The following is a 12403-nucleotide window of genomic DNA, read 5'->3' on the forward strand; positions in this document are numbered from 1 at the left end:
TCCGATTCAGGAAGAGGAGGAGCAATGATGGGTTCGATCTCGACAGGAGGAGGAGGTGGTATGGGTTCATGTATAGATGAAGCAACAGTGGGTTCAACACAAGTGGAGGAGCAATGGATTCAATTACTGGAGGAGAAGGAGCAATGGATTGATTTATGGGAGGAGGAGATGATTCGATAACAGCGGCAGGAGGAGCAGGCGCGGGATCACTTCCAACACAGCTGGAGCAGGGATCAGGGAATAATGGGAGCAGGAGAGGAGTAGGGGGGACAGGGTAGCCAAAATTACCGGTCAGCAGCAGCAGGAGTAGGAGCAGGAGTAAGAGCAGGAGGAGGAGGAGGTGGTACCACCACAGCTCAAATGCAGGAGCAGCAACAGCATTAGCGGCAGCTGCAGGTGCTGAGGATGGAAGCACCATGTCAATAATGGTGGGTGCTGCTACCTGTTCTGTGGAGGGTTGAGGAGGAGGTGGTGGAGGTGTGCCACAGTCTCTGTGACAGATGGAGCTGGTGGAGGAGGAGGAGCTGGAGGTGCAACAGGTTCTAAAATAGGAGGGGGGAGGAGGCAGGGAGGTGATCGGGTCAAAGAGGGGAGGCACTGGCCGTAGGAGAGAGAAGGAGTGAGGGTAGCGCCCTGGAAGGTGGCGTGGGAGTGGGAGGAAGTTTAGGAGGAGCCTCCGGTTCCCTCATGCGGTTGATGACATTCTCAGAGAGCTGCAGAGGAGAGCGGAGGAAATTCAGAAATAAGAGTTCAACATAACTGAGCTGGTATATGTCAACACACAACATAAAGGACCTACTTCCTGAAAAAAAAACATACCTGTGTCTTTGCACAAACAAGACACAACAAAGATAGATCGAACTTAAACAACAACAAAGTAAGGTGACAATAGGATAGAAAGAAAAAAAACAGAAATACACATCTGAAACTATAATTATAATAATAATTGTAATAACTAAATTCTTGTTCCTATGGAAATCACACACTGTGTTTACCTGGAGTGGATACAGCTTTGTTTACATAAGCGTTACATAATCAGGATTACACCTCACTGAATGAGGCTTACCAACTGAGTATAATAGACAGAGTCATGCCAACTTAGGTCTTAACTTAAGGAGGGGAAAGTCACGCCATTTCAGTACCACACACGGTTGTTTGACAGCTCAAAGCTGAAAAAGCAACAGACAGCAGGAGCACGAGGCTGCGACGTCAATGTCAACATTGCCACATTCAAAAATTGACTGCTCTCTCACGTTATGAACTATATATAATATATATATATATTATATATATATATATTATATATATATATATATATAATATATATAATATATATATGTCTGTGAGTGTATACACAGTCACTACTGTGGATTACTTTTGTTCACAAGAATGAAAGTGCAACAGCTTAGCTGCTTTGCGATAAGCACTGTAGTAAGCATGAGCTTTCCACACTCCTGCATGAAGTGATATATAGTGATATATAGTGATATATAGTGATATATATGATAGATAGTGATATATATTATTGTGAGCAGGTTTGGACGCTGTCACTCACCCGTAGGCCCTTCACCACCGTTATATTCTCGTTCTCGTCTGACTCGAACGACACGCGGCGCGTACTGTTGTTCGCTCCCATTGTCGACCGCGAGCTCGTCAGTGTGTCAGTTACCTACAGGTAATAAAGTTGTTTTGTTTGTTTTTTGTTTTTTGCACACTTTACTCAGGTTACAGCTGATAAAGGAGCCACACGACACTTGCTTCGGCACGTCCGCACTTCCTTAGCATGACGTAGTTGGAAGAACGCGCGAGTTGATTGGCCAACATGCATCAAAGGTTTTCATTGGTTAACGGGATGAGTGACAGCTCTCCTGACCGACTTTCTACTTGTGTTATAAGTATGCTGAAGAAAGGAAAATGTAAATAATATATGATAAATATATAATATTCCTGTTTGTCAATGGACATCAGTTGTTTTAATGTTGATTAGATTAGATATACTTATTCACCACCAGAAAAGGCAAAAAACAACAACAACAAAAAAAACACAATAAAAACAGACAGAAAAGATCTATAACCACACAATAAACTTCACATAAACCACACACATAACGCGTCACACCAAACACGTACGTTACAGAGTAGGCAAGACATTGAAGGACGGAGTGCGGCTCAGAAGTTATTACTGGCTAGTCTAACCTTGCCAACACAAAGGACTCGGAGGAAGCAAACAGAAGGTGTACGTGAAGAACAAAAAAACCCCCCCCAGGGGAGAATTCATCTGCCAGATGCGAGCTGTACATGAGTGACGGCATGATGGGAATAAACACGTCAGGGAGTGTCCAGAGAGTGACACAGGCATTTTGATGTACAGTGGAGTAGACAAGAAGTGAGTGTGCTTAGCGGTGAACAAAACATCAGCAAATGGACTTTTTCACAATTTTCATCGAAACCTAATTTCCCTTATTCTGTTTAACATGACATTTTCTTAAAAATCTAGAAATAATTTTCACTGTGTTGAGAATTTTTTTTTTTTTTTACAAACTGCACATCCGATATATAATATTCTAAACGAGTTCACACTAAAATCACATGGCTTCATGAGCAAACACTACACTTTTCTCAAAAGCCTTTAATCAACTTGATCAACCGCAACGTGCATTGACCTCTAGTATCCAGTTATGTACTCTATTTTCACTGACAAAGTTTTATTCAGTCCATGGGCAAAAGTGCACCACACTTAGGAATTATTCCAAAACTAAGCCTTATGCTGTTTCTACTATGGGATGTCATTCTGTCATTTTACAATTATAACTAACATCCTCCACTTGGCTTTAAGCGTGGGTTATTTAAGAGATGTCTCATATATTAATTTATTATGAAACCGCATACATATATCACAGAGCAAAACGTAGAACGATGTAAGCCAACAAGTATTTTGATCTTTGGATGCAAATAAAAAAGTGTTAATCTTACACGCCAATTGAATGGCAACATCCTTGATCAAGTGAGGCCACACTTTAAATTCCTCAAGACCGAGAGGATCTTCACCTCTGTCGACTGACTTTGAACTATTCACCGCCTTTCAAAAACATGCCGTATGATCTGAGCACGGGTTTAAGTTCCTGCTTCTCTCCACGCCACAAAAAAAAGAGGATTTCTTACGGCTTTTGGGCACACCGTCGTCCGTCTTTTTTTCTCACATCAGATAAACACCCTTATAGCCCCACTAATTATTACCAAAGTCTGGAAAGAGATGTGTGAAAAAACACCAGAGGACTCAGAGAGGAAAAGAGAAGGAAAGGGGGTTCACAGAGCGTGGTCGTTTTAGTCCTCAGCGCCATCCCTCTGCTCCCGTCCGAGCATACTGCAAAAAAAGCAAATTCAAAGTCCACGATCACAACCCACACCCTGCAAGCGCCTCCTGCTAGATGATTAGTCGCTTGCAGAAAAAGAGTTGCATCCATACGTTTCAAGGCTAGAAAAGAATTCTTTAAAAAGGGATGACAGTCACATACTCTTAGGCGAAACACTCCTATAGACAGATGCTGTTTTGCTGAGATCAATCTGCCCACAGGGGGGTTGCACCTCGTTATCCATCATATATTTACATATGTCAATATGTGTTTCCAATGTCAAGTAAAAGTTTTCCCCATTTCAAAACCACCACAACAATCTGCCTTTCCCTTGCTTACACCCAACCACACACCAACTGATATATTTTTTTCTTTTTACTCCTCTCTTCCAACACAAATACTGTACAGCCCAAAAACTCAAAACCGAAATGCTCCTAGACAACCACAGCTTAGCCATTAGGTAGACTCACCAGTCACTATCTTGGCATGAAGGTAGTGCTTGCTTGCCATATAGGTCTCCAGGCGGCGAGGAACCTGCTTGTGCTTTCGCATTTCATCCGCAGCTTGAAGGCATGTTTGTGCTCGATGCCCTCATCCAAAGCTTCCTACAGCTCATCTGCTTTGCAGTGGGAAGCATCTTACAAAGACAGGTAGGTTTTCCCTTTACCTGCCAGGAGGGAGAGTGAGATAGAATAGTCAACCAAGTTAAGACACAATATTTCCACAGGTCATTTTAGCCTACATTAGTCCTCGAAACAAACACAAAAAGTTCAAGCCATTACTACAAATACTGAAAGTGTCATGGTACCATTACTTCGACAGCTCATAAGCTCTAAACTACCTGTCACGTTGAACACTTATTTATTTATAACCAATAACAAAATGTATTTATTCTATCTGTTCTGCCATAATGCTAATACAAGACTGCGCTGACTTCTTATTAAATAATGTTTCTATTTAGTGTGACTGCTAACATGCAGTACGTTTCAGCGATGTCAATAGTGAGATGTTTTCATCTCACATTCAATGAATTTGCAGCGGCGTATAAAGTGGACGAGTGGCTTGCCACACTACCAAAGGCGTACATACTGTACAACCACTAATAATCACTCTAAATACCCAACGATTTTTTTTGTTGTTTAATTTCTTACAGCATTGTTAGCCAATACAAACAAGGCTGTATGCACACCACACATTGTTTCTGTTCTGGCTGATTGACCATCAAGTTATAAGTTGCAATTGCAGAAGGAACTAGCACAATCCACACTTACAATCAAATAGCCCTTTTTCCAGAGATGACATTCGGTTGTTTTACATGTTACAGTATGAACGTCAAGGTCGCCTCAATTTTCTGCAACTACAATCCTCATCAAGGGCCACAGTGGGTTGTGAGGCGTATCCCAGCTGACAAGCTACACCCGGACAAGTTTGACAATCGTCAGAGAGCATTGAACACAACGACCATTAACTCCACATTCACACCTCACGTAACAGGCAAATAGAGTCCATTAATTAACCTATAGAGCCATGTCTTTGGAACTGGGGGAGGAGAAACCCACGCGACACAGCCCCAGTACGGGGTTTGAACCAGAAACCTTCTTGCTGTGAGGCAACAAAGTGGCTCATCCTGCCCACGGTTTCTAAAAATAATTAATGATGGCAGCATTAAGGCACATTGCCATCAGGGCCCTGTCTGAGATCTGGCGTTGCAGAAAAAATTTCATTATTTTCAAACATTCTTTGTATTGATTTGCCCTTTTTGCAAGCCATAAAAGTTTGTTGATTCCTGGTCACCATGTAAAGAACTTTGTAACTTTGTTAGGAAAGTGGTGGATAAAATCAGTTTTATTATTATGCCTTAATAATTAGGAATTATCACTTAGCTGCTTGCCATTTCATTTCATATCAACATGGTCCAGTGTGACAGCTTACGGTGTTCGTGAATAGATCAGAAATACAACACAAATTTTTATATTTTTTAACAGTTCTCATAAGATTAGTTGATAGATAAAAAAATTTTCAATGAAAATGAAGGAAACGTGTTTATGTTCTTAACTAACAGCTGCCTGAAATCATATCAGAAACAATCTAAAGCATGTCTAGTACACGCTTTTCTCAACCTGCCTGTGTCCATTTTCCAAACAACTTCCCCCTTCCGCTTGATTTTGTTGCGGGAGCTGGGTATGCCCTCGGTGGATGCTCTGGTAGGTCCCTGATGGCAGATGGTAAGTTCGGTCGAATGCTAACTATCAGGCCATCTAAATCCCCGTCGGCACGTCTCGAAGGCCTCCCCAGGCGGGGTGGGGGAACCCTTTCTTCTGTCTCCCTGCCTGCACCTCATCGCTGCTGTGGACAAGAGTCCTGCATCAGAGAATAGGGGGAGGAAAGAAAAAAACATAACTAATCTGAAGTCGGAGTGAGAGAAGAGACAATCTGGAAAATAGCAGTTTAAAAAAAAGAAGGTTTTTCATGATGATTTCAAGACTAAGATTTAGACTTTTAAGGCACTTAGGTTCATACAAAAACAACCGAAAATAAATTTTAAAAGAGGGACAAGTCGTACACAAACCTAAACGTTGCAGTGAGACGTCCCTATGAAATCCAGACTTGTGCAACTGTTGAGGCAACTGCAATAATATTCATATATATATAATCTTATATATATAATATCGGTAATATAAGTATATTATTATATTACATCCAGTTGTATTCTTTCTTCGCAACTTATCTCCACTGTGGGACACGAATAATCGATAGTTTTTTAATTGAAAAGAATGTATAAGAGCACGCCACTTTGACCAAGTTAACCTTTTCTCAGTGCTCGCGAGAATAAATAATACTTGCTGTGAACATAACCGACACTGCGCCGTAAATTTAAAAGAGTAAATGTGTGTTGCTATAAATGTTTTTTTTCGCAGTTAAGCAGCACACAGGAAGATGTTGGCCGTAACCCAAGCGTTTAGCAAAAAGCTAGCTGTCAATCCGTGTCTGGCACGAATCGCGGGCCCAAGTTCAAGAAGCAGCCTGACTTCACGACAGAGCCGTCAGGTCAAAGTTAAGCACGTGCCAGAGCTTACCTTATGACAGATGAGAGAGCCCGGCGGGGTCTGTGTTTTATGTAACTGTCACTCCTGTAGTCTCCCTATGTCAAGCTGCCTCTTTACAGCTGCGGCACCCTAAAACAGGAAGGAACAGAGGCGCGAGTTTGCACGACGAATTTGGGAAGTTGTGTTGTGACACTGAAGTGTAGTTCTTGTCCACCTTGACTTGTGACTTTTATAGATTCAAATGTTAATCACGAAATAATTGTAACTACATCGTATGGGCTATAAAAAAATGGCATAAGTTAAAACAAGAAAATTTTCCTTGGTGAAAATTTTGGGGTTTCACTCCGTGTTTTTTGACTGTTAAACAAACTACATTTTACATCAAGTTCAAAAGTCAAAACCTAAACGTGACATAACAATAGGTCTGTAGTATAAAAATATTTTATTAAAAACATCAGCCATCATAGTGAACAATTTTCTGAACATATTCTTAATTGATCTCCATCAACATTTATCTCATATATCTGGATGCTAATTGTCATAGCATTTGGTGAACAATGGTACAATAGTAATTGTACCTGCTGTGGTGGTAGACTGAGACTGATTTTTCAATACGATATTGATGTTTTAAGTATCTTTTGTTACCAGTACACATCACAACACATTATTCAATTGTTACCATTTTCAATCTATTCCCTCTTGGTAGCTTTGAGTGATAAGGAGAGGTTGATAGGGGAAGCAAGGAGAGAGACCAGTGGTTGTCAGTGAGTTAGAGCCTCCCCAGTTTAGAAACACTATTGTGGGTTTGGCGAGGCTCTCCTTCCGTTTCTCTGACAATCTCTGCTGTACCGATGAGAATGGATAGGGCAGATTCTGGAGCAAAATAGATGGTCGATTCCCCAGCAGCCGGTCCCTGATTGATGTGCTGGATGACTGACGAGATAACATTGTGGGTGTCTGTTGTGTCTCTTCCAAAAAAAAAAAAAAAGAAAGAAGAAAAAAGAAAGAAACAATTGCTGTTCAGCAGGAGCCACTAGTTTTTTCATTTGAGGCGCCAGTTCCCAGTCCAGTTTAATTATTGAGTTTTATCACCTTTCCTGCAGCCTGCCCCTGCCCCCCCATCATCTAACTAACTACAGGGGCTTCTGTCCCAATAATCCAACACACCAAGGTTTATTCTTTCAGCTTGATGTGTCTTTGGGGCACTAATGATTGCCTTCACTGACTGACCTGTGTGAGGTTTAATACAAGGATACAGGTCACCATGCCTTTTTGTCATCTAATGTTACATATCGTAATGCAAATGCTGCCCCAATCACGTGTCCTTCATCTAAAGTTAGTAAAAATGAGTAAATAAGTTACTGTAGGAGGCACCTTTTTGGCACTTTGAAATAATGTGGCAGCCCACTTTACCCAACGACTTGGGTAAATATTATTACCAGTACAGTATGTGTGTGAACACAAACAGCAGATGCTACAAAATACTATTCCAAGCAGTTTAATCAGTTAAAAAAATGTCCTTGGTCTTAGGAATCTGTTTTGATGTAATTTTTGGGCTTTTATAGCGTTGGAGATCACAGTTAATTGTAATAGTTGATAGTGAAGAGGAATATCACCGTAAATTAAGAGGGTTGTGTAAATACAGTATTTTCACCTTCCAATGACACGCCTTGGTAACTTGTACCAGAATGTATCCTCGTGTGATTAAGAAGAAGTACTTCTTCTTCACTTGTTTTCCATGGAAATGTGGTTAAGGGAAACAGAAAGCATTTCTTATTATGGTGACTTCTGGTGTTTTCACATATCTTGAAATGGGATCAAACAAATGCATGTGTTCTCATATCTCTATCACCTAAAATAATATCGGCAGTAGCAAAGTTTCGATTCTAGATTTGTAACCAGAACTTAAAATTAGATAAAATTGATGGAAATAGATTAAGCCGAAGTATTTATGTTTTTAATGCAAAAGCAGTCTAAACATAAAGATTGAAAAGTATAAAACAAGATGAAAAGGTAAATTAGTAAAGTAAGTAAAATATCCACACTATCAGCTTTTGGAAACTACACACAACTGTGAGTTAACTTGCACACATCTTTTGGCATACTGTCCATGTGCGATCTTTTATTGTGGTTTGTTAGCCAATGAAATGTGAACAAAAGTCAAGCCCCACACAAAACATGTTCCCAGTTATAAACTAACACATTTGATGATAATTACGAGAAAATAGTTACAGAAATTATAATCACATCAGCAGAGATTTGGTTGGCATATAAAGGAAAATGTAAGGGTCAGTATAGGACATGGACATCAGAAAAACATTTTGTTTCTCCTCTACACCCTAACCCATTGAATTCAAATTTAATAACTAAAAACAAACACAATGCAGCATATTGTTTATATCAAAGTCAGGGTAGTCCTAATAAAAAGCTTGTTTGCTATAATAATTCTGTCATAGACGACAGTAATGCTCTTTTTACACTTTCTATTCAATCTCTGTTCTATGAGCTCTGTATTCAATAGGGCCTGAGGCCTTTCAGAGAGAGCCCTCGGGCATTTCTCACATTCTAATTCTTTTTATGTATCTATTCAAGTTATAGAGGTGAAGGATTCCCCCTAGGGGAAAGCTTCATGGACAATGTGACAACACTTAACATTTCAATACTATTACCACAGGACATAAAAAAATATATATCTCATAATGATAATAACTGCGTGTATTTAGTGTGCTGTGTGAATGCATGTAAATATATCTCAATGCCTTATTTTGTACTGTCTGACCAATTAACTGGCAGTTCAAATTTGGCATTTTCTTTGTAAGAATAAAAACTTCATGTCTGTTATGACGTGATTTTTTTTTTCCATACATGCTCTTGTTCATCATTTTCCAGTGACTGTATCCTCTAATTCACTCTAAAATCCTTTTTCCCCAATGTGCTCATATGAATTTATATGTTTCTTGTTGCACATACAGCACTTCAGCCATTCTGGCTTAGTATGTATTTAGGCCTATATTAAAAATATGTATTTGACAAGGTTTATATTGTGTAGAAGATTGAATCCTCTGTGTATATGGAATTTCTCAGTATACACAACCACATGAACTCCTTAAAATGGTTTTGATTGATTAGTTTGCACAGCATTGCAAATATACACAAAGCAGAAAGCACAAAAATCAGCGAAAAGAGCATTATAGAAAACGGTATTAGGTTATTGTGTGTGTGTATATAATATATCAAGTTTAGAGGATGTTCTTATGACTGTCATACTTATAATCCTCGCTCCTCGAGGCATATCAAATTTCCGCCGCAATTATGTCCTGAAAGCTGTAGAGTTTTTGAAATGAATATGGTATAACATATTATAAAAGAAATTGTTTCTCTTAACACATAACAGTTTTTCAATTTTCAGTTTATTTATACCACTCCACAAATCCCTGCGAGGATGGACCTTAGATGATGTTCAGCACAGTTACTTGACCTTTCTGCATCATTTGATTCAATGATGGAAGCATATTTGATCTTTTTTCATCTTGGGAACAATTTCTCTTGTCTGATTGTTAGTCATAAAATGTATTATCTATCAGAAATTCCAGTGGGGGAGGTTGTCTTTGTCATTTCTCTTACAGTGTTAAATTTACGTTAGCAGAGAAGATATACATTTAAAAGAAAGATAGCAATGAAATTAACAGAAGAATGTAAACCGTTGCAAACAATTGTTAACAAATGAGATGATGATGATGTTCAATGATAAAGTTTAGTTTGGTCTGAAATCTCAAGCAAGACATCTCTGTCGCGAAGCTCCTTTCTTTTCCTCTTGCTTGTTTGTGCTGGCTCATCTGCTATTTTATTTATGTTTGCTTAACATTCTGCCCACTGGCAGATATGTTATTCTTATAGGCCTTTGACTTCTGCGTCTAATAGTTCCCCAGGATGCACACCACTGTTGCTTGTCAGATGTTGCCTCTTGTGTCCTGTTTCTGCTGCTTACCCTACCATGTTTGATCTGTCTTTGATTATCTACCAGCTTGCCTTGCCCCTTTAGATTTGTTTTGTCGTCTTGCTGGCTGCCTGCTACTGATGTAAGCCTCCTCACATACCAAGTAAAGCCCATCTTTTCTTATCTAGTTCTGCCTATGACCCAGAACTGTCCACACCTGTGGTGCTGACTGCAGGATTTCTTTGTCATCATCTCCTCTAATGGACAGCAGACGGCAGATTTAGAAAATGAATAGCAATACTTATCATGAAAAATGAAAATCAACATTTGTTGTTACACATTAATTCCTAGGATTAGATATTCTGCTATACAAATAACAAAGACGTGTACTGGGGAGATATCAATAAAGTGTTGACTGCATGAGAGATGTCTTAAAACAAGTGAGGAAAGGCACGGTTGTGAGCAGGAGATTACATCCATCTGAAAGTTGGTTTACACAATGTCAGACTAATGATGAAAATATTGGCAAGAGCTCAGCAGAGAAATTACTCAATGATGGCCAAAAGGACACAGGATTTAGAAATTCTCAACAGTTTGTGGACAATTTTGAACCATCAAGGATCCAAAGTTATTGATTTGTCAAGAACAAAGATGTATACGTGATAAGTAAATATAGCAGTATATAGTGATCCAACTACTAACCTATTTACAGCATCGGAGTGAGTCAGGATGTTGGACCAGTCTGAAACAAAGGTTTTGTAACAGGTGTTATTTCCATCTCTGTCTCTTTCCTCTTCTGTTGTTTGCTTTATTTTCCATTTCAGGGGCTGCCTTTGCTTCCCTCTGGCTTTCATTCTGCCTTGGCATTTTTAAAAAAAATCAATCTGATGATATTGTTCCAACAATCAGGCCCCATATTTACCCACCCTGTCTCCTCTTCTCCCTTCTCTCCTCTCTATATTCTTCGCTATCTGATTTCTCTCTTTTGGTCAGCTCAAATGAGCTCAACTACAACTACAACAACAACAACAACAACAAAAGACTAGACTACTTTGTGTTGTGTGAAGCCCTAACTTTATAATTGAGTTTTCTGACAGCTCAAAAACAGCGTAAATAATGATTTCTGGTGGTGGTAGTCATGCAACAATTGAAATCTGGATTCTGAATCCAGTTATTTGACTGAATAATGATTACATAGGCTACTGACAGCCATTATGCAGATATGATTATGCAGAGTGATTCCCGAGTTTATCATCTACGGCTGGGTGCCGAACATCAAACACTTTTTGAGTTCTACCAAAATGTTTCCTTGAATGCAACAGAGTATTCAAGCTCTCCAGTGCTAGGATGGTACTAATAAAAGGGCGAAATTCTTTGTACAGTGTCTTTGTTAAAAAGGAAGCAATTGAACGCATAACTAATGTGCATAATGGTTTTAAGCAATCAGCGTCATTATATTTTGCTGTGGAGCTGGCTGTAAATATCATTTCAAAAGTTCTTTAATCACTCAAAACAATTTTTACAGACTTTTGTATTTTATTTAAGTTTGTATTTTTCTACTTCTTTAAAAATATGTTATCCGTTCCTCTCTTAATCTTTTATTATTATCTTTTGGTCCCTTTATTCTAACCAGACATACCAATTGCTAATGTCAAAATATTGTTGTATTATCACAACAGTAGCTACTGAGCCTGATAATATCTCATCTCATGAATGTTCTATTGTATTCAAACCTGCAGTTGATTATTAATCAGAGTCCACTTACTTTGGTGTTATTATTTCAAATATGGTCACTACCTTGCATAAATTATTATTTGTATCATATGTCAATTTCTTTGCGATATTTCTACACATGTCACTTTAATTACAATACTTTTTTATATCAAGCCACTTTTCATCCTCGTAACTGGTCTGATTTGAGGTTGATTGTTTTGTGTCGTGTTTATTGTGTAGGTAAGATATTTCTGTCTGTTGTATTGTGTAGTTATAGATATTTCTGTCTGTTTATTGTGTAGGTTATAGATCTTCTGTCTGTTTATTGTGGTAGGTTATAGATCTTTCTGTCT

Source organism: Larimichthys crocea, chromosome XX (genome assembly GCF_000972845.2).
Source record: "Larimichthys crocea isolate SSNF chromosome XX, L_crocea_2.0, whole genome shotgun sequence".
Lineage (NCBI taxonomy): Eukaryota > Metazoa > Chordata > Actinopteri > Sciaenidae > Larimichthys > Larimichthys crocea.